This window comes from Tamandua tetradactyla, chromosome 24 (assembly GCF_023851605.1).
Source record: "Tamandua tetradactyla isolate mTamTet1 chromosome 24, mTamTet1.pri, whole genome shotgun sequence".
NCBI lineage: Eukaryota > Metazoa > Chordata > Mammalia > Pilosa > Myrmecophagidae > Tamandua > Tamandua tetradactyla.
Genome location: NC_135350.1, coordinates 12,758,573 through 12,782,949, shown reverse-complemented (window position 1 = coordinate 12,782,949; position 24,377 = coordinate 12,758,573). Strand labels below are relative to the sequence as shown.

Genomic DNA, 24,377 nt, shown 5'->3' with positions numbered 1-24,377 from the left:
TAAAACAACCAAGAGTCAGAGAATCCAATTCTAATCTTGTCTCCTCCATTCACTGAATGCCTGGGGCATGGCCCATAAATCTTCTCACCGTCTTTGTAAAAGATGGCAACGTCTAATATGTCTAAAGTTCAGCCTACATCATAGGATTGTCATGAGGATCAAATAAACTGATGGGTTACAAATTATTCACTCACCACAGTAAAGCATTATTATTGATACCACTACAACCTCTCATCCTCTCGCCAACAAATCTTCCCCAGACTTTATCATTTTCATTCACCACTTCTCTAATTTCCAGCTAAACAAGTGCACTCTCTGAAAGCATTGGGAGATGGAGTAACTGTGACCTGTAAAGTTGTAAAAGTTAAGAACACAAACCCTTCTCTCTCCTCCCTACTTGGCTTATTTTTGTGCTTTTGCGGTATTTCTAGTGAAATTTTTTTGAGGTCAATCTGTTAAGATTTTAATGACACGTAACTGGTAACTTTCAAGATTAGTCATCTATGTATACCTTTGTCTCTTAGTAAGAAACCATACTGACTGCTCATGGACTGACAACCAAAATCAATAATGTCAACCACAAAAACAAGGAGATCATTAAAGCCTTCATCCTGTATTCAACTGGAAAATTTTTCAAGCCCATTCAATCACTTGGTTGGGACCACAGGTTAATGTTTCCACACCACCTGTGCCAAAACTCAAAGGAGATGATCGTCAGCACAGCTGTGGACAACCTCCCTGGCTTGGCACGCCACCACTCACTTCCCAGGACTGTTTCCCTCTATCTTTCCAAAGAGGCCCTTTTTCTTTCTTTAACTCTGTATTAGTTTGTTAAAGCTGCCAGAATGCAATATACCAGAAATGGAACAGCTTTTAAAAGGGAATTTAGTAACTTGCAAGTTTACAGTCCTAAGGCTGTGAAAACGTCCAAATTAAGGAACCAACAAAGGTTACCTTCACTCAAGAAAGGAGGATGCCATTCAGAACACCACTGTCAGATAGGAAGGTGTCTGGCTGCTAACTTTCTCTCATTTCAAAAGGCTTCCCTTGGAGTGTTGCCTTTCTTCTTCTCCAAAATTCTCTGGCTGTGTGGGCTCTGTTGACTTTGAAGCTTTTTCCAGAATGGTTCCCTCTTAAAGGACTTCAAAAAGGAACCCCACCTTGAATAGGTGGAGATGCATCTCCATGGAAACCACCTGTCATGGTCAGGTTCATGTGTCGATTTGGCCAAGTGGTAGTACCTGTTTGTCTGGTTGGGTAAGTGCTGGCCTGTCTGTTACAATGAAGACATTTCATAGAATTAAATACCGATCATGTCAGCTGCATCCAAAGCTAATTCCATTTGTAATCAGTCAAGGGGAGAGTCTTCTGCAATGAGTGATGCTGAATCTAATCACTGGAAGCCTTTTAAGGAGGATTCAGAAGAGAGAGGCTCTCTTCCTGCTTCAGCTGGCAAGCCTCTCCTGTGCAGTTTGTCCAGACCTTCTATCAGAATCGTTGGCTTCACAACCTACCCTGCGGATTTTGGACTTTGCATTCCCGCAGTCATGTGAGTCACTTTTATCAATTTTATATTTGAGTGTCCCCTGTTGATTCTGTTTCTCTAGAGAACCCTAACTAATACATCTTGGTACCAGGAGTGGTTCTTAAGAAACAGAATCTTAAAAATGGGTTTTTATGAATGGTTTTCTACTCTGACTGGACTCAAAGTCACTAAAGGACTCTGATTCCCATAATCAGAATGACACTCCCAATCCATGGAGTGGGTTGGCAAAATAGATAGTCAAAATATCACCATTTGCTTCTCCTAATGCTTCACTTGTACGAAGCCAGGCTCTGGAGGATAATGTTTTTGACACCTTTACAGAGTTTTGTGGAAATAAGAGGTATAGAGATGTTGGCTGGTTGTTGTTAGATACACTGGCTACATTAAAGAGTGAAAGGGATGGGCTTTAAACGAGAAGCTAAAGCGCTGACAGATGTAGAAGTTTCTGAATACCTTGAAGGAAAGTCTTATTTCCTATAGTCGTAGACTTGAAATTTCTGAAAATCAGACTCAGAATCTTGTTGTTAGAGTAGCAACTTTACAATATAAACTGAAATCTCAGTGTTGCATGGTGTCTGCCGTTAAATTGAGGGCATTGATTGGAAAGAAGTGGGACCCTGAAAAATGGGATGGTGACATATGGATTGATAATGATGTCAGGGGTGAGGTTGAAACCCTAGGTCATGCTGAGTCTTCTCTACATAACCCTGTAATAGTCTACCCTGAGGACATAGCCGCCCCACCTCCAGCCTGCCTTGAGGAGTTAGCCACCCAACCTCCTCCTGAAGGGATTAGCCCTAGAGTGATTAATCCTGTTTCACCAGATGAAACTGCAAATGAAAGCCCTGAAGCAAATGGCTTGGAAGACATTTCTAATGCTTTTCACGACCCACCCCCACCACCCCTCATTTCTTTCAGACCTATAACTAGACTAAAGTCCCAACAGGTCCCTAAAAGTGAGGTACAAAGTATCACACTTGAGAATGTACATTATACACCAAAAGACCTGTGTGAGTTTTCCAATTTATATAGACAGAAATCAGGGGAATATGTGTGACAACAGATTTTAAGGGTATGGGATAATGGTGGGAGGAATATATGGCTGGATCAGGCTGAATTTAATGATATGGGCCCAGTAAGCAGAAATTCTGTTTTCAATGTTATAGCTCGAGGGGTTAGAAAGGTATTAACAGTTTGTTTGGAAGGTTAATTGAACCATGGATCAAAAGGTGGTTGACATTACCTGAGGTTGAAATGCCAGAACTGCCCTGGTATAATGTAGATGAGGGGATCCAGTGGTTTAGAGAGATTGGAATGTTAGAGTGGATTTATAATGCAAAGCCTACTCTTGCACCCCAGGAGTGTCTGGAGGACGCACCTTTTATCAAACAGTGAGAAATAAATTTGTGAGACTAGCACCATCATCCCTGAAGAGCTCTGTAGTTGCACTTCTCTACAGGTCAGATATTACTGTAGGAACTGCCGTCACTGAGCTGGGATCCTTAAACACAATGGAGATGACAGGATCCTGAGTTGGCAGAAGCCATGTGGCAGCACTTAATTGCCTAAGACAGGCGTGTCTTTTTATAATAGATATGGCTATTATAATAGACAGCAAACTCAAAGCAGGAGTCAAAATTATATGACTCATAGAGATTTGTGGCATTGGCTAGTAAATCATGGGGAACCTAGAAATACAATAGAAGGGCAGTCTACTAAATTTTTGTTTGAGCTGTATAAACAAAAGAGTTCTAGGTCAAGTGAACAGAAGTCTAACCTGAATTACAAAAACAGACTCATGACTCCTTAGTCAATTTCCAGACTTGAGACAGTTTACAGACCCAGAGCCCCTTGAATGTAGGGGAGGCAGGTCCCTTTGGGGGAGAACCCTGTTACACTGCCACAAATTTATGCGTTAATCTTCCTCCAAGCCTACCTGAAGGAGTCAGATGGCCTTTTCCTAGGATAACTGTTCATTGGGAATAATTAAATGATCAGATATTTTGGGGGTTATTAGACACTGGTTCAGAAGTGACATTAATTCCAGGGGACCCAACACAGCACTCTGGACCACCAGTCAGAGTGGGGGCTTATGGAGGCCAGGTGATCAATGGAGTTTTAGCTCAGGTTTGTCCACAGTTGGTCTGGTGGGCCCCTAGACCCATTCTGTAGTTATTTCTCCAGTTCCAGAGTGTATGATTGGTATAGACATACCGAGCAACTGGCAGAATCCCCACATTGGCCTCTAACTTGTGCAGTGTGAGCTATTATGGTGGGAAAGGCCAAGTGGAAGCCACTAGATCTCACCCTACCTAGCAAAATAGTAAATCAGAAGCAATACTGGATTCCTGGAGGGATTGCAGAGATTATTGCCAATCTTAAGGACTTAAAGGATGTAGGGGTGGTGATTCCTACCACATCCCCATTCAACTCTCCTATTTTGTCCTGTGCAGAAAACAGATGGGTCTTGGAAGATGACAGTGGATTATCATCAGCTCAACCAGGTAGTAATTCCAATTGCAGCTGCTGTTTCAGATGTGGTATCATTGCTTGAGCAAATCAATACATCTCTTGGTACCTGGTATGCAGCTATTGATCTGGCAAATGCTTTTTTCTCAATAGCTATTAGTAAGGACCACCAGAAACAGTTTGCTTTCAACTGGCAAGGTCAGCAATATACTTTCACTGTCCTACCACAGGAGTATATCAACTCTCCAGTCCTATGTCATAATCTTGTCCACAAGGACCTTGATCGTTTCTCCCTCCCTCAAAACATCACAATGGTTCATTATATTGATGATATCATGTTGATTGCACCTAGTGAGCAAGAAGGAGCAACTACTCTAAACTTACTGGTAAGGCATTTGCATGTTAGAGGATGGGAGATAAATCCAACAAAAATGCAGGGGTCTTCCACCTCCGTGAAATTTCTAGATATCCAGTGGTGTGGGGCATGTCAAGATATCCCTTCTAAGGTGAAGGATAAGTTGCTGCATCTGACCCCATCTACGACCAAAAAAGAGGCACAATGCCTAGTTGGTCTCTTTGGATTTTGGCGACAACATGTTCCTCATTTGGGTGTGCTGCTCCGGCCCATTTATCGAGTGACCAGAAAAACTGCTATTTTTGACTGGGGACCTGAACAAGAGGAGGCTCTGCAGCAGGTCCAGGCTGCTGTACAGGCTGCTCTGCCACTTAGGCCATATGATCCAGCAGATCCAATGGTGCTGGATGTGTTAGTGGCAAATAGAGATGCTGTCTGGAGCCTTTGGCAGGCCCCTATAGGAGAATCACAACGCAGACCCTTAGGATTTTGGAGCAAAGACTTACCATCTGCTCCAGATAACTACTTTCCTTTTGAGAAACAGCTTTTGGCCTGCTCCTGGGCCTTAGTAGAGACTGAATGCTTAACCTTGGGCCACCAAGTTACCATGAGAGTTGCCTATCATGAGCTGGGTGTTGTCTGACCCACCAAGCCATAATGTTGGGCATGCGCAGCAGCACTCTATTGTAAAATGGAAATGGTATATACGAGATAGGGCCAGAGCAGGTCCTGAAGGCACAAGTAACTTACATGAAGAAGTGGCCCTAATACCCATGGTCTCCACTCCTGCCACATTACTTTCTCCTTTTCAGAGCAGAGCTATGGCCTCTTGGGGAGTTCTTTACAGTGAATTGACTGAGGAAGAGAAAACTTGGGCCTGGTTTACAGACGGTTCAGCATGATATGCAGGTATCATCCATAAGTAGACAGCTGCACTACTACAACCTCTTTCTAGGGTGTCCTTGAAGGACAGTGGTGAGGGGAAATCCTCCCAGTGGGCAGAACTTCAAGCAGTGCACCTGGTTGTTCATTTGCTTGGAAGGGAAACTGGCCAGAGGTATGTTTGTATAGTGACTCATGGGTTGTTGCTAATGGTTTGGCTGGATGGTCAGGGACTTGGAAAGACCATAATTGGAAAATTGGTGACAAAGAAGTCTGGGGAAGAAGTATGTGGATAGACCTTTCTGAGTGGGCTAAAAACATGAACATATCTGTGTCCCATATGAATGCGCACCGGAGGGTGGCTTCAGCAGAGCAAGGTTTTAATAATCAAGTGGATAAGATGACCCATTCTGTGGATACCAGCCAACCTCTTTCCCCAGCAACTCTTGTCATTGTCCAATGGGCTCATGAACAAAGTGGTCATGGTGGTAGGGATGGAGGTTATGCATGGGCTCAGCAACATGGAATTCCACTCACCAAGGCTGACTTGGCTACAGCCACTGCTGAGTACCCAATCTGCCAGCAGCAGAGACCCACACTTAGCCCCCAATATGGCACCATTCCCCAAGGTGTCCAGCCAGTTACATAGTGGCAGGTTGATTACATTGGACCACTCCCTTCGTGGAGGGGGCAGCGATTTGTTCTAACTGGAATAGACACATACCCTGGATATGGGTTTGCTTTCCCTGCACACAGTGCTTCTGCCAAAATTACCATCCGTGGGCTTAGAGAATTCCTTATCCATCATCATGGTATTCCACATAGCATTGCTTCTTATCATGGTACACACTTCACAGCAAATGAAATGCTGGGATGGGCACATGCTCATGGAATTCTCTGGTCTTACCATGTTCCCCATCATCCAGAAGCAGCTGGATTGATAGAACGGTGGAATGGCCTTTTGAAAACTCAATTACGGTGCCAACTAGGTGGTAATACCTTGAAAGCCTGAGGTAATGTTCTCCAGGAACCTGTATATGCTCTGAATCAGCATCTGCTGTATGAAGCTGTTCTCCCATAGCCAGGATCCATGGGTCCAGGAACCTAGGGGTGGAAATGGTAGTGGCACCACTCACTATTACCCCTAGTGATCCACTAGGAAAATTTTTGCTTCCTGACCCTCGACCCTGAGCTCTGCTAGTTTACAGGTTTTAGAGTTCCAAAAGGGGGAGTGCTTCCACCAAGAGAAGCAACAGTAATTCCATTGAACTGGAATCTAAGACTGCCACCTGGTCACTTTGGGCTACTCATGCCCCTGGATGAACAAGCCAAGAAGGGGATTATATTATTGTCTGGGGTGATTGACCCTGACTATCAGAAGGAAGTAGGACTGCAACTACATAATGGGGGTAAAGAAGAGGTTTCTTGGAATATAGGAAATCCCCTAGGGCGTCTTTTAGTACTACCATGCCCTGTGATTAAAATCAGTGGAAAACTGCAACAGCCCAATCCAGGCAGGACTACCAATAGGTCTGAAACTTCAGGAATGAAGGTTTGGGTCACCCCACCAGGCAAAGAACCATGGCCAGCTGAAGTGCTTGCTGAGGGTAAAGGGAACATGGAATGGGTAGTGGAAGAAGGTAGTGATAAATATGAACTTCGACCATGTGATCAGTTACAGAAACGAGGACTGTGATGCTGTTCTGTTCCTGTTATACTATTTAATTTGTAAGATATCAAGTTTAAGAATGAATATCATCCAAGAACTTGCACCCTATTGTGGAGAGAGTTAATGTGTTTCCAGTTATATCCAGGACAGTTGAGTATTGTTAGGTGAAAGAAAAAAAATATGTTTTAATGTTTTTTATTTAGAAATTAGATATGGTTTAAGGTGATATTTATAGCTGCCAAGTTGACAAGACGTGGACTGTCATGGTCAGGTTCATGTGTCAACTTGGTACCTGTTTGTCTGGTTGCATAAGTGCTGGCCTGTCTGTTGCAATGAGGACATTTCACAGAATTAAATCATGATCATGTCAGCTGCATCCATAGCTGATTCCACTTGTAATCAGCCAAGGGGAGTGTCTTCTGCAATGAGTGATGCTCAATCTAATCACCGGAAGCCTTTTAAGGAGGATTCAGAAGAGAGAGGCTGTCTTCCTGCTTCAGGTGGTAAGCCTCTCCTGTGCAGTTCGTCCAGACCCTCCATTGGAATCACTGGCTTCACAGTCTGCCTTGTGGATTTTGGACTCTGCATTCCCGCAGTCATGTGAGACACTTTATATAAGTGTCTCACATGACACTTATATTTATAAAAAAAAAATTTTATATTTGCGAGTGTTCCCTGTTGATTCTGTTTCTCTAGGGAACCCTACCTAATACGCCACCTAATTAAAAAGTCCCATCCAGCAATATTGACCAGGATTAAGGAACATGGCTTTTCTGGGATATGCAACAGTTTCAAACCAAGAACAACTTTCTTGGTAGAAAGAGCTTAAAATGTTACTATGTATAGTTTCACATTTATCTTAACTCTCTTAAGAAGAAAACATTAAACTAGACTGTGTCTGTGAGCCCTTAGGCAAGGCATAAATAACTCACTGGGTGTTTGTGGGTTATGAAACGTAAGACTGTGATGAATATAAAAGGACAGTCAAAGCAAAGTATTTTAAAGCCCTGAGGAATCTTATTTTTTCTTGCTCCACAGACTCCCTAGGAGGATGAATTTTCCAAATGGCCTCATAGGTGTAGCTGTACTCTCCTGGCTTCTGTAAATTTCCTTCATCAAGTGATAGCAATGAGGAGTTGTCTGGACATTTAGGAGAGAAGGTTTTTTCCCTACTTCATTATTAAGTAGGAATATAGAGGAACCAGGAGAATGTCCTCCACTGCTGCCCCTGACCAAGCAGATGGGTTCCCTGAGGTGTGAGTCTTCTCTCCCTTCTGGAAAGGCTCTTTATGGGGAGAAGCCAGCTAGCATATGATGTTTGAGAAGGAAACTGAAAAGATCTAGAAGATCTAGCCTGGAACACAACTGAAAAGCATTTTGTGCCTGGTATTTCAAACCTAATTTCTGCCCTTCTTTATCCTTGTTTTTCCTTCCCCATAACCCATAGCTATTCAAAAGTTCAGTTTTCAAAACACAGACTCTTACATTTCTCTTTCTTTGCAGGAAATTCCCATAATTTCCTAATTAGATGTTAAGGGAATACAAAGTCAATTGGAGGAGGGAATGAGTGACACTCCCCTAGTCTTTCCTGGGGTGTTAGGTAAATTTTCAACCGACAGAATTGCAAATAGTTAGTCTAAGTTCAGGTAAAGAACTTCAGACAGGGAGGGGCAGGTGTTTCTAATAATTCAGGAAGTCAGTACTTCCTGAGTGTTTTACATGTGCCAGGACCTCTTTCAGGTAAAGAAGGAGAAACCTGAAATTTTGGGACCTGGGCAAATTTAGAAAGGACAGGGATAGGACATGAGGTACTGGGAATGCAACAGTAAACTAAACAGAGAGGTCTCATATTTCCTGGAGCTTACGTTTTAAAGGGGGAAGATATATGCCAGGAAATATAAAGTATCTTAGATAGGAGGAAGAGGATGGGAAGTGCTGGTGTGAGTGGAGTTTGCTATAAGGAGGTTTTGATAGTATGGTAACATTTGAGCAGAGACGTGAAGGGGTTGAAAGTGAGCCCCGTAAGTGCTCTCGTACATATGACCTTGGGCCTTACTTTGGCTATCCCAGGCCAAGATGTGCCCTGTTTGTATGTCTTCTGGAGATGGAGCTGTGACTGACTCATAGGAGACTTACGTCCTTTCTGTGGTTAAAAGCCTTATGTCCACGGTTCTGTCTCCAGTGGGCTGTGGCAGAATGAGAAGTGGGAGCAAGCCAAAATTTTATATTGTCTAGTCTTTGTTACTATGAGAACAAATGTATCTAAATCAAAAGAGCACTGGAAGGGTTCTAACTTGTCTCTCAGTCCAAACTCCTATCCTTTGAGGAATCACTACCATAAGACCAACTAAATGGTGACTTTGACATGATAATGGATTTTTAATATATTGAAACTAAAGTCAAATCAAAAAGTCCAAACAAAACTAGGCAAAGATGTGTATCTTTGACAAAAATGATAAAATGACATGATTTTAATATATTGGAACCAAAGTCAAATCAAAAAGTCCAAACAAAACAAGGCATAGATCTGTATCTTTGACAAAAATGCTAAAATGACATGACTGCAATAAAGGAAGTCTCCAACAATGAAGAGATGATAGAATAAAACAAAACTCGATCAAAACTGTAGCAGAGGAAGAGGCACACGGTAATAGCATAAGAGAGAAGGAGGGTTAAAAAATACCTGAGTCCAGTGTCAAAGCCTTCTTCTGGACAGATCTGAAGAAATTTCCTGACCATGACTCAGCACTTGGTGCTACAAATCTAACCATTTATAAGTAAAAATGAAGTATTAGGGTTTAATGCTGAAGAAAAGGAGAGAAATTAATGCAAATGCCTTGGGACAAGAATGCTATGAAATGCAAGAAAAGATAAGGATGAGATAAAGATTCTTCTTTACAATTTACTGTAATAATGATAAGCTGTATCAGATTTTCATTATTAAACATGGGCTCAAACATTATCCATATAAAACTCTTTTAGCATCTCCATAAAAATGTCAAATCAGGAAACCTTTCAGGTACTGTTACATGTAAGTATCAGAACTAGGGAACCTTACCTGACAAGACAAGATTGTCAGGTAAGATTCTGGTACCCATTATGAGCCAAATCAGAGCACAGATATCTCCTCGGAAAATTCTGACTCTATGTTTCTATCTTGGTTTATGTATTTTAAAACTTATTCTTGGCCTACTGTGTACTATTTTTAGTTTCAAGGGATCTAAAAAAGAAAGAGAAAATATCTATTTTCATTGTCTATATTCTAGTGGAGGAGATGAACATATATCAAAGTTAGCTTAAAATTTTCAGGTAGTTTTGTAAGTGCCATGCTGATAATAAAACTTGGGCAAAGGGAAGACAACCAGGGAGTTTTTCTGCCAAAGTCAGAGAAGGCCTCTCAAAGGAGGTAACAAACAAGTTGATAACTAATAAATGAAAAGGAACTGTTTCTACCTAGATGTGGGAGAAGGGCATACCAGATAGATGGATGGACAGCTGCAAAACAAGACTGAACAGACATGTTTGAGGCACAAGGTCAGAGAGGCTGGCAGCAATGGGAGCTGAGATGAGATAAAGCTCACAGACCAGTCCTGACTAAAAGGGGAAAAAAGTGTAACAAATAAGGTATCGGTGGCTCAGAGAGTTAAAACAGTTGAGAGGCTAGTCTGGAGGTCGTTCTTACAGAAGCATCAGACCTTGCTACCTATCACAACTTGTCAAACTCCAACCAAAACCATTCCAGCCAATTCTAAAGAATACCTAGGGCAATACATAAGATTTCACAAGGGTTCCATGTACTAAGTAACTTTCCAGAAGCCTCCAGCCTCCAGATGGGTCCCTGGTCCAGATAAGTCCTGAAACCCAGGGGGCCCAATCTCTCCAGAACATCAAATAGTTTCATCTCCCTACCCCACATTAGTGACAGACCTTTCCAATATGGAAAATTTAGAATGGCCACAGTCCAACACCCCTAAAGAGAGGGATGGAAAGATCAAACGTGATGGTGGAATTATACAGAGAAGATAAGATTTAACAAATGAATATGAATTATGAATCATTAAATTGATACCTCTTTTAGTCTCCAGTATCTTAGAGCAGCTAGAAGTAAACACCTAAAATTATGGAAATGTAACCCCGACCAAACTCTGAAATCTGTACTAATTGTTGTGCTGTACTTTGAAATTTATTGCTTTTTTGTATATATGTCATTTTTCACAAAAAAAGAAAAAAAGAGTCGATTGTGATGATAAAAAAACATTTATTCCTTCTAGCCTCCAATGTTCTGGAGCAGCTAGAAGGAAAAATCCGAGATGGTGGTGTGGTAGCCCATGACAAACTCTGGGATCCATCCTGTAACTGCTTGTTGAAGAGTGCTTTGAAAACTATTCTTTTTTCTTTCTTTGCTTTGTATATATGTTATAGTAAACAATAAAAAAAAGTTAAAAAAAAAGTTCAAAGGTCAGATCTTGGAGGGCCTGTGAGGCTTTTATATGCAACAGAGATAGTAATATTAATAATAAGAAGTAATATTAATAAAATTCTATTCTAACTTTAATTTCTACCCATTGGTGAGTTTTAAGCAAGGAAGAGACATGCTACGGTTTATGTTTTTAATGGTAACTCTGGCTTCTGTGTGGAGAATGGATTGTGATATAAGAAATGAATCAGTGAGGACCTTTATAAGGTTAGCGTATCTCTCATTTCCAAACGCAAGATAGTGGGTGGAGCACGGTAACAGTGGACATGGATAGAAAGTAGACACATTGGCCATACTTTCTGGCAGTAATAGCTGAATGAACTTCCCAAAAGACCATATGGGTGGCATGGCCTAGCGAGGAAGGGACCACTAAGCTATTGACCTGAGCAACAAGGAGGAGAGTGACGCTAGGTATTCATGGAGATAGAGAGGGATCATCTTATTCTTTATTTATTTTGTATTAATTTATGTGTATGCTAGATTAATTAAATTTTTTGTAGTGGGGGAGAGTAGACAGAATGAAGGAAACAAGAGTTCCATTTAGACATGGTAGATATGAAACGCCTTTCCAACATCCACGTAAAGATGAAGTAGCCCAGGGGTCAGAAGTTTAGGGAGGAGGCCAGAACTAGAAACTTAAATTGGGAAATAATCTGATATTTTAATATCACCAAGCGAGAGGTCATTTAGGGAGAACATGTAAAAAGGAGGGAATAAGACTTCAGGACTAAGCCCCAGGGCCCTTCACCTTTTGAAGTCAGATAAGAGGAGGGGTTGAGCACAGTTGCAGAAAGATGGGTCAGGACCTTTTTGAGGCCCATATTCAAGGTAAAGAGCCGACTCATTGTGGGCGTTCTAGAGGGACTGACAGAGAGTATACAGGGTGGAGGTGATGACTGGATAGATCCCGGAGTTGACGGAGAACAGGGAGAACTCAATGATTACTCCAAATATTGATTCCTGTGCCTAGGAGTAATCATGTCCTTATCCCCATGGGGGAGGTTAGATTTAGAACAAAGATGAGTTTTTAAAAAGCTAATTTAATAAAACATAGATATCTTTCTGAAAATTCAGGAAACAGAAAATATGCATCACGATCCTATTAACACAACACAATTACTTCAATATTTTTTACTCTTCAGTCTTGCTCAATTTCCATTCATAGCTGAGCTCAGAGTTCCTAAGAAGACAGCCTACACTTCTTATTTAATGTTAGCAGTTTTTCCCTGTTACTACAGTCTTGACGAATCCCCTATTTAATACCTGCATAATTGTCCATTACTTGTTTGCACCATAATCTAATTAACAATCCCCTCTTTGTATCCATCTATCTTGACTGCTTTCATTTCTCTTAAATACAATAAATGCTGCAATAAACACTGTTTTATCCAAAATCTTTTCATTTTGATTATTTCCTGGGGATAGATAACACTGCTAATGTTACAAAACTCAATTTCAGACCATGATGAGGTTCAGGTGAGATGATACATCAAAGAAAATGAGGACAGATATGAAACAGGGACTCAAAATATTTGGCAAAACTATATATCCCACCATATGTGCATGTGGACGGATAGTGGGGCTGGAAGAAGCCACCGTCCTGCAGAAATTTCTCTTATGAGGAAGTTCTTTTTGCTTCTCTCTGTTCTGCAGAGGTAGTATTAGGATGACCAGGAGGCAGAAGATGACATAATGCCTTTAAGTAAAAGATCACCAGAACACTGATGTTATCTCAGGTGCAAGCACCCAGTTAATAGTCCATGGTGCTGGAAAAAACAGATGGCTGTAAAAATGTCAGAGGCATAATAAAAAATGCATGAATAAAGATCAAGTATGTCAGAGTCTACCCAAGAGTCACAATCTGATACCTCTTCAGAGAGGAGTACCAGGCATTGGACTTCTGAAGCATTGGACTTCTCATTTACTGAATATCTTCTAAAAGACTTTAGTTGTTCTACAGGAAGTGCTAGTGCAGAGGTCCTGGGCTTGAGGGTGGGGGTGAGGGTGGTGTCCAAGAGGCATGTAACTCTTCTTGAAATTACATACAAATTTTAATTAGTGTAAATGCATGTGAACTATGTGTGTTTGTATACGTGCATTTTTCAGAAAAAAGAATGTTCATTTTCAACAAATTCTTAAAGGGGTTTATGAGTCCCAAGACATTTAATCTGCCATTCATTAGGGTAATTATTCTCACTCCTTGACCTTTATGTTTCAATATATATTTTTTTTAAATGGGAGCCTGAGTTTTAAAGCAATTTCCCATCAAAGCATGCTTCTCTTCTGAATTTTAATCAGACTTCTGACCTATTCATGGTCAGGGTTGGCATGAGATTGCAACAACAAACTGTAGATATTTCTGTCTATATTGCATGTCCAAGAGAAATTTCCAAACACAGTGTTTTAGACCAAAGTTGAAGTACTCTGTGATTTAAACCCTCTGGGATTCATAATTTATTTTTTAATTTCTTAGTGATAGAAAAATGTTATTGTCTTGATTTGGCTACAAAACAATTCCCTGTTGACATTTCATCCTTCTGTTCTTCAGTTCTCTATTTTACTTTTTATAGAACTGTAAATGTTATTGCTAAGGAAGTGGGTCTTAAATTTTAGTGCAGATAAGAACTTCTCATGGTTAAAAATGTAAATTCCCAGGCCCCACCAGAGAATCCAATTTAATAGCTTTGGGGAAGGATCTGGAAATTAGAATTTTTAGTAAACATTCCAAATGTTCTGATGAAAACTGCCCACAGGTTAGTTTGAGAAACACTCTCTCCTACCCTCACAGGCTGGTAGAATCATATTCCTTTTTTATTGAAGCTGCTTACAAAGTCTGAATTTAGTATCCTTTTCACTTTCGTTCTCCCAAATACAGAAGTAGCATGGCATCGAGCAAAAAGCTTCTGAGTGAGACCAAATAACCCCAATCCTGTCACCCGTAAGCTACGTGTCCTTGGGTAAGTTTCTTCATCTAAGTAACTCGTTTTCTCATCCGCCAAATGCCGGCATCACCACATTTTATATGAATTTGCCTCATGACATTTTGAAAATTATTTCTATGCACAAAATTAATAAAGATGTACTTTATTTTTGCATGGGCAGGCACCAGGAAACGAACCCGGGTCTCCAGCACGGAAGGCGAGAATGCTGCCACAGAGTCATGGTCACACCGCCCTTAAAATGTAACTTCAATACTATTTGAAAGAACATCAAACCTTCCTTCTAAAAAATATTCAAGAACCACACAATGTGAAAGCTGGTGGTGCAAGGGATTTAAACTGCATTTACAATATTGCCATATGGGAAAAACACTTCAGTGAGAAACAAATTCCCACTATTTTTGGTCAGCATCTTCTGCTGTTTAGGTGCCTCAGAAGTCCCAAGTGTGATTTTGCTGATTTTCTACACTGTTATTTTAGCACTCACTATTGGCAAAGTATAACAAGGTCATCCAAGTATTCACTTTGAGTGGTAGTGTTAGCAGTACAACAACAAGAAACAGATCAGAAACCAAGAACTTTGGAATGAATGAAAGAAAGTTAGACATGATCAAAGTGAACGGTTGGGTCTGGACTTTTATGTTGAGTTTGAAATTATGTTTTAAAAGACAACATTATGGGACTATGGATATTGATTTATAGGTTCTGGAAACACATCTTCCTACTTGCCCTCATTTCTGGGGGAAAACTGATCTTGATTATGAAAGTTCTAAAATATATCAGTATTTTAAAATATTCAAGGAATTCATGGCTCTCACAAAATGTATCTACTTTATAGTAGTATTTTCTTTGTAGGGCTGCTGTGAGGATGCGTAAGATAGGGCAGACAAAGCAGTTGGCTTATACCATCAAAACTGATGATCAGGTTTGGAAATTTAGTGGGAGAAAAAAATACAACTCGTTTATTCACAACAAAAGGAGCCTGCTCACTTCAAATTAGGCAATTCTTACACATTTTTGGAAGATGGAGAGTTTTCAGAATAAAAATTTTCCATTCAACATAGAAAGTTCTCCTGTTCTCTCTTACCTCCTTGCAAAGGCTTTCCCCGAATTGCACAAAGTCCCAAGGAACCTGTGTTGAAACCTTCTGTTCTTGTATGAGTGTCTTGCTCCTTTACTATCCGTGGCTTTGGATAGATGATTCTCTATTGTGAATCCCATTAGTTAAAGCAAATGGAGCACTTCTAAGAAAACTACTCTCTCAGAAATATTTTCATAAAATTCTGTCCCTTATCTTGGAACCTTGGGTCACATTATCTTCCTACTCCATGACCAGAGTCATCTGACTGGCCTGAAAAATTGGTAATTATTTTCACTTTTGAACTTGATAAAATACAGGACACAAAGAGAGACTTCAGAAAAGTTCCAAGTCCACTTGCCTCTGGCACTTCTCCACATTGTGCAAAAAATACTTGAGCTTCTTAATGGTGATTTTCTACGCCGTTATTTTAACAATCACTGTTTTGGCAAAGTGTTAACAAGGTCATCCAAGTATCCACTGAGTGGTAGTGTTAGCAGTACAAACAACAGGAAATGGATCAGAAACCAAGAACCAAAATCCTCTCAGAATCTTCTCTCCCTAACACAGCTCAGTGTTTACCCTTATCTTGTTCGTACAGTTACTTAAACTGCACCTACATTTTTCAGCCAAGAAATTTAAAACTTGTAATGGGATGAGAGAGGCTGGTTTTTCAAAAGTAGATTTTTTTCATTGGTTTTCAGAACCAACATGATACTTTTGATCAAAGAGGTTTCTGATAGTTTTCTTTAGGCAAAATATTGCTCATTTTGTCTACAACAGTCACTTTTGATCTACCTTTCCTTTCCTTTCTTTTTTTCAGATTTCTGCTTTTGTGAGGAACGTATAGCCCACATGGCTTTATTAATGTTTTGAAGAGCATTTAAAATTATTAATCTACTTAGGCTTTATAGAACACCTTGCACGGTTTTGTCTTGAAGTATTTAAGGAAATAAGAGGTGATGGATGACCGGGCTGAGGTGGGCTTGATAGCTGTTTCAGAGCTCCAAGTCCTTTCGTCATTCCCACTCAAAGGTTTGGTAGACTGGAGTATGGAGTTTGTTTTCATTAAACAAATTTGTAGCTTGTATATTTTATGGGAGGCAAAATGAGAATGAACACTAATTTCTAACAAAGAGCAGAGTTTATCAACAGCAAGCGAAAATATGCGGAATTACTTAGGTATACTAATGTTTAATACAAGGACTCTGATTCAACTTAGGCAAAACTTTTGCAATGAATCTTTTTCTCTAAAAAATAAGATCTGCTGATGGTTTTCACTTGGGCTACTTCTTTTATGCTTTTCTAGAAGATGTTACATTGATAACTATTTCAAGTGATGTTTAATTTAGGATAGAATGCTCAATTCAAACAGGCAAAAGAACAGCAGCTTCACTGAATCTTCATAAGAAGTGCCAGTACATATCATTTCTTTGCACAGATATCTTGCTAGCACTTATTACAAAAACACGATTTTCTCAATTTGGTTTACATTCTATTTGAAGTCCACATGTTTATAAGTTTTGGGGACTTAAGACCATGAATATCATTTCATCATACAACAGTCTATTGCCTGGGTTTGACTTTGGACAAGTTACTTAATCTTCTCTGAGCCTGTTTTCTCATTTGCAAAGGGATAATAAAATATATACCTCAAGGTAGTTTTGTAAATTAGATAGGACAATTTATGTACAGAGAGCCTAGTGTAGTTCTAGGCACCTAATGTGCACCCAATTATAAAGCCAAGGAACAAAATCCTCTCAAAACCTTTTCTCCCTAATTCCATGAAGCAATCTTAGGTATTGAGGTGGAGATTTAGACCACATGTGGAATACTGTGGCATTTCTCTGTGGGCTCCTAGTGAGGTGTTTCCTGGCATTTATCAACTACAAAGGAACCTTTGGTAGAGGAGGAATAGCACTGGCCATTCAGTCACTAGATTGAGACATAACCGCAGATCACATGAACCGGAGAACAAATGAATAATCAACATTGCAAGGTGCTGAGAATGGGCGGTTTACAGGAAGAGGTACAATCAATGCAAGCTAGGGTCTGTAGTCAACAGTAACATTGTAATATGCTTCCACTGAATGTAACAAAAGCATTATGCCAAGCTAAATATCAACAAGTGGGAGGCATGGAGGAGGGATATGGATTGTATGTGGAAGAAAACGAAATGTCTCCATATAGATTATGGTAGTGAAAGCATTTCTATTTACTTAGGTTGGATGTATGATGTGTGAATAAAATTGTTTAAAAAAAGAACAGAGAGAAACACTTCCTAGAGAAAATGCAGAGAAAGGGATGCATCTATTCACTGTTGGTAGGGAAGCTGAGGGATACAGCCCTTCTGGAGGGCAGTGTGGTGATTCCACAGAAGTCTAGGGATAGTGTTGCCATGTTATCTTGTAATCTTATTGCTAGCCTTGATTCTTAAGAATGTATAACTACATAGCTTTTACAATGTGACTGTGTGGTTGTGAAAACCCTGTATCACATGCTCCTTTCATCCAAAGTATGGACAGATGAGTTAAAAAAAAAAAAAGAGGGCTATAAATAAATAAATAATAGGGGAGATGAAGGGTAAAAGTTGGGTAGGCTGAAATACTGTGGGTCAATGAGGGCCAGGTAAAGGGTATGGCATTATTTTTTTTCCTTTTTATTTCTTTTTCTGGATTAGTGGAAATGATCATGAGGAAGAATACACAGCTATGTGATGATATTGTGGGCCATTGATTATATACTACGGTTGGACTATATGTGTGTGGATATTTCTCAATAAAAATATTTAAAAGGAACAAAGACACTGGGTGAGCATAAAGAATTTGAAAGCATGCAAAGGAGAAAAACAGATCTTATAGGAATGAAAGTACAATACATGAAATGAAAAATAAATTAGAGGCACACAATAGCAGATTTTAATGGTGTGAAAAGAGGAAAGTATCCGTGAGTTAGAAGACAAAGTCTCTGAATTAGAACAGGTACTATTGACAGAAGATAGAAAGGGAAATGAGGCATCTAGGAGACCTGATCAAAGGCAGTGCTGATAGAGGTCCTGAAGAAGATGTTTTCCTTTATGTTCTTATATGGCTTCCTGAAGATTAATAAAAGGAACTCCTGGTTGAACCTTTGCTATGATAAAAAAAGAGTGTTCCAGCAGAGAGAGAAGGGAAAAGTAGCGGAAGGACTATTTGAGGAAATAATGGCCATGAACTTCCCAACTCTTTTGAAAAGCATTGATATCCAGGTCAAAGAAGCACAATGTATGCCAATCTAAATAAATCCCAAAAGACCTACTCCAAAACACATACTAATAATCAAAATGTCAAATGTTAAAGATAAAGAGATTTCTGAAAGCAAGAAGAGAAAAGTGATCTAGCATGTACAAGGGATGCTTGCTAAGACTATGTACCAATCTCTCATCAGAAACCATGGAGGTGAGAAGGCAGTGGAATGATATATTCAAGATACTGAAAGAGAAAAATTGCCAGCCAAGAATTCTCTATCTGGCAAAGCTACCCTTCAAAATTGAGGGGGATAAATCGAGGGGGGAGTGTAAGATATACAAAGACAAACAGAAAACTGAGAAAGTTCATTAACAAGAGACCTGCCTTACAAAGAACACTGAAGGGAGTACTGCAGGCTGAAAGGAAAGGACAGGAGAAAGAGGCTTGGAAGAGAGTGTAGAAATGATTATTAGTAAGAGTAACTAAAAGGGGAAAAAGAGAAAAAAATGAAGATATGGCATATAAAAATCAAAGAATAAAATGGTTGATGTAAATATAGGAGCAACAGTCAACCTAATGGATTAAACTTCCAAATCAAAAGACATAGTCTGGCAGAATAAAAAAATATGATCCATCTATAAGCTCTCTACAAGAGACTTATTTCAGACCCAAGGATACAAACAGGTTGAAAGTGAAAGGCTGGAAAAAGATATCCCATGCAAATGTAACAAAAAAAAAAAAAAAAGCTGGGATAGCTATGCTAATAATGGAAAAATAGACTTTAAATGCAAAGCAACAAAGAAAGGCATTATATATTAATGAAAGTGGCAATCCACCCAGAAGAAATTACAATCATAAATATAATATACATCTAGCCAGGTGTGGTAGTTAGAGTCAGTTGTCAACTTGGCCAGGTGAAGGCACCTAGTTCTGTTGTTGTGGACATGAGCCAATGGTACGTGAACCTCATCTGTTGCTGATTACATCTGCAGTTGGCTAGGAGATGTGCCTGCTGCAATGAATGACATTGGACTTAACTGACTGGTGCTTAAATGAGAGAGCACAATGTAGCACAGCCCAAGCAGCTTGGCATACCTCATCTCAGTACTCGCAGCTCAGCCCAGGCCTTTGGAGATGGAGAGTAGAATCACTCTGGGGAAAGTTGTTGGAACCCATAGGCCTGGAGAGAAGGCCAGCAGAGACCATCCTGTGCCTCCCACGTAAGAAAGAGCCTCAGATGAAAGTTAGCTGCCTTTCCTTTGAAGAACTAATGAAATAAATCCCCTTGTATTAAAAGCCAATCTGTCTTTGGTGTGTTGCATTCTGGCTGCTAGCAAACTAGAACACCAGGGTACCCCAAAATACATAAGGCAAACTGAGCAAAACTGAAGAGAGAAATAGACATATCTACAATAATAGTTGGAGACTTTAATATACAACTACATCAACAGATAGAACATCTAGACAGAGCATCAATAAGGAAATAGAGAACTTGAATAATTTGATAATTAAATAATAGACAGAATTATCCATCCCCAGATAGCAGGATTTACATTCTTCTCAAGTGCTCATCAATTATTCTCCAGGATAGACCACATGTCACAAAACAGGCCTCGGTTAAATTTTAAAAGATTGACATTATATAAAGCACTTTCTCTGATCATAATGGAGCAAAGGTGGAAATTGACAAAGGCAGAGGATTGGAAAATGCACAAATTTATGAAGGTTAAACAGCACACTCTTAAATAATCAGTGGATCAAACAACAAATTGAAAGACAAATCAGAAAATATCTTGAGACAAATGAAAATGAGACCTCAACATATTTGAACTTATGGGATATAGTGAAGGAGTGCTGAGAGGGAAATTTATAGCCCTAAATAAATACATTATAAAAGAGGAAAGAGCTAAAATCAAAGACCTAATTGCACACCTAAGGGAACTAGAAAAAGAATAGCAAACTAATCTGATAGCAGGCAGAAAGAAAGAAATAGCAAAGATTATAGCAGAAATAAACGAGATTGAGGACAAAGAAAAACAATAGAGAGAAACAACAAGATCAAAAATTGGTTTTTTGAGAAGATCATAAAAATTGACAAGATCTTAGTTAGACAGACAAAGAAAAAAAGAGAGAAGATGCAAATCAATGAAATCTGAAATGAGGGAGGCATTACAACTGACCCATAGAAATTAAAAAGACATAAGAGGATACTATGAACAACTGTACACCAACAAACTAAGCAACTTAAATGAAATGGACATCAAAAGCCTTCCAACAAAAAAGCCCAGGAACAGATACCTTCACAGGTGAATTTTAACAATCATTCCAAGAAGAAATGATACCAATCCTGCCAAATTCTTCCAGAAAATATAAGAGGGGGAAACACTATCTAACTCATTCTATGAAGCCAACATCACCCTACTATCAAAACCAGATAAAGATACTATAAGAAAGGAAAATAACAGACCAAACTCTGCAATGAATAAGGAGGTAATAATCCTTAATAAGATACTTGCAAATAAAATCTACCAGCACATTAAAAAAATCATGTACCATGATTGAGTGGGTTATATGTCAGGTATGAAAGGGTGGTTCAGTGCAAGAAAATCAATTTATGTAATACCTACCACATTAACAAGTCAAAGGAGAAGAAACACATGATCATCTTCATTGACACAGAAAAAGCATTTGACAAAATCCAGCATCGCTTCTTGATAAAAACACTTTAGAAGGAAAATTTATCAGCACAACTAAGGGCATATGTGAAAAATCTATAGCTAACATCATATTCAATAGTGAAAGACTGAAATTTTTTCTTTTGAACTTGAGAACAAGACAAGGATGCCTGCAATCATCACTGTTATTCAACATTGTATTAGAAGTTCTAGCTAGAGCAACTAAGAAGGAAGATGAAGTAAAAGACATCCAAATCAGAAAGGAAGGAGTAAAATTTTCAGTATTTGCAGATGACATGACCTCACATTTAGAAAATCCTGAAAAATCCACAACACATTATTAGACCTAACAAATGAGTTCAGCAAAATGGTGGGATACAAGTTTAACATGCAAAAATCAGTAGTGTTTCTATACTAGTAATGACCAATCTGATGAAGAAATCAAGAAAAAAAATGCCACTTACAATAGCAACTAAAAGAATCAAATATCCAAAAATAAACTTCACCAAGGATGTAAAGGACCTGTATTAATAAAACTACAAAGCATTGCTAAAAGAGATCAAAGAAGACCTAAATAAATGGAAGGACATTCCATGTTCATGGATTAGAAGACTAAATATTATTAAGATATCAATTTTACTCAAACTGATCTACAGATTCAATGCAATCCCAATCAAAATTCCAACAGTCTACTTTTAGAATTGGAAAAGTTAATTACTAAATTGATTTGGAAGGGTAAAGGGTCTCAAATACCTAAAAATATCTTGAAAAGGAAAAATGAAATTGGAAGGGCTCTCACTTCCTGACTTTCACACATATTACAAAGCTATTACAGTGGTCAAAACAGCAGCTGGTCTAAAGATAGATATTGTATTAGTCTGAAGATAGATATATTGACTAATGAAATTAAATTGAGAGTTCAGAAATAAACCCTCACATCTATGGCCAAGTGATTAACTGGGACAAAGCAGTTTTCTTCAATAATGGTGCTGGGAGAACTGGATATCTATAGCCATAAGAATGAAGGAAAACCCATATCTTACACCTTGCACAAAAATGAACTCCAAATGGATTAATGACCTGAATATAAGACAGGACCATAAAACTCCTAGAAGAAGGTGTAAGGAAGCATCTTCAAGATCTTATGGTAGGAGGTAGCTTCTTAAATCTTACATCCAAAACACAAGAAATGAAAGAAAAAAGATAAATGGGACCTCTTCAAAACTGAATACTTTTCTGCTTCAAAGGACTTTGTAAAGAGGGTTATCAGGCAGCCTCTCAATGAGATAAAAGTTTTGGAAGTCACATATCTGACAAGGGCATTTATCCAGGATATGTGAAGAGAGCCTACAACTCAATGATAAACGAAAAAAATCCAATTACAAAGTGGGCAAGATATGAATCAACATTTTTCCAAAGAGATGCAAATGGCTAAAAAGCTATTCAATATCATTAGCTATTAGGGAAATGTAAATCAAAACTACAATGAGGTATCATTTTGCACTTAATAGAATGGCCACTATTAAAAAAAAAAATTGAGAATTACAGGTGTTAGGTGATGCGGAAAAATAGGAACACCCATTCATTGCTGGTAGGAATGTAGAATGGTGTAGCTGCTGTGAAAGACAGTTTGGCAGTTTCTCAGGGAGCTAAGTTTAGAATATAGAACTGCCATATGATCCAGCAAGTTCACTATCAGGTATATACTCAGAAGAACTGAAGGCAAGGACGTGAACAGATATTTTCACACTGATGTTAATAGCAGCATTAATTACAATTGCCAATAAATGAAAACAACCCAGATGTCCATGAACTGATGAATGGCTAAGCAAAATGCAGTATATAAATACAATGGAATATTATACAGCTGTAAGAAGAAATGAAGTCATGACACATGTGACTATATGTATGAAACTCACTAGAGTTTAATAATGGATATCACTATCATCCAATGTATTCCAGAATATGCAACATTATGTTGAGAGAAATAAACCAAATGGAAAAGGAAAAATATTGTATGACCTCACTAATATGAACTAAATATAACTAGCAAACTCATGATGCTAATATCTACAACATTGGTCACAGAAGATAGAATGAGGGCAGAGGATGGAGAGCTGATGCTTAATTTGTGCAGAATATGTAATAAGGTTGATTATAAATGTTTGGAAATGGATGGATGTGATGGGAGTACACTATAGCAGTGCAACTAACAGCGATGATATGTGGGGCCAACTGTGATTGAAAGGGAAAGTTAAGGGTCATGTATGTCCCTAGAAGGAAAGCCAGAGGATGAAACACTGGACTGTAATACACAGCAAACTGTCTTCAGGGTGAAGCTATTATACATCAATTGTGGTGATGAATGCATAACTCTGTAAATATATTAAAAATCATTGTACACTTTAGATGGATTATATGGCATGGGGATTTATCTCAGTAAAACTGTTTTTTAAGAAATAGATGTGCAGTTACAATTTGTAGCTCTTGGTTGAATAAAAATTGATAGATTTCAGGAAAAAATTGCCAATACTTTCAATAGTGAGATATTAGTAAGCCTGCAATAGCCGTTTCATATTGGGAAGGCAGTATACTTAGGAAGATGATTTTATTTATCTTATAGCAATGGATAAACATATGGTATTTGGCTAATATTTATTTTCCAAACCTTGAATCCATTTCTTTTCTACATTCCTCCACTCAAGTCAGAAGGGGATTAGAGAAGGAAGACTCACTGCCTCAATGTTTTTTCTTTAATCCTATGCTTACTAGCAGACCTCTCCAGCATAGAAACTTCTAGTACTTTTCTTAATTATTCAATTTTATATGTTCTCTGTCAATCTACAACTGCAGTCACTAGAGTTTAATAATGGATATTGCTATCATCCAATGTATTCCAGAATATGCAATTTGGCAATTTCAGATTCTTCAGATTTAAATGATAAATACATATATATATATTTTGGCATGGGCAGGCACCAGGAATCATACTTGGGTCTCCGGCATGACAGGCAAGAACTCTGCTTGCTGAGCAACTGTGGCCCGTTCATCAGTAAGTTT

General features: G+C 38.9%; 1 protein-coding gene and 1 long non-coding RNA gene across 6 annotated transcripts in view; one reads left to right on the top strand and one right to left on the bottom strand.

Annotated features, from left to right (window-relative positions):
• ELOVL6 (ELOVL fatty acid elongase 6) overlaps positions 1–24,377 on the bottom strand; it is a 161,497-nt gene that overhangs the window by 32,409 nt on the left and 104,711 nt on the right. The window lies entirely within an intron of this gene.
• On the top strand, positions 1,417–15,767 carry LOC143668035 (uncharacterized). The gene is made up of 3 exons (XR_013168260.1): positions 1,417–1,549; positions 14,274–14,355; positions 14,501–15,767. It is a non-coding gene; the product is annotated as an uncharacterized LOC143668035 (long non-coding RNA).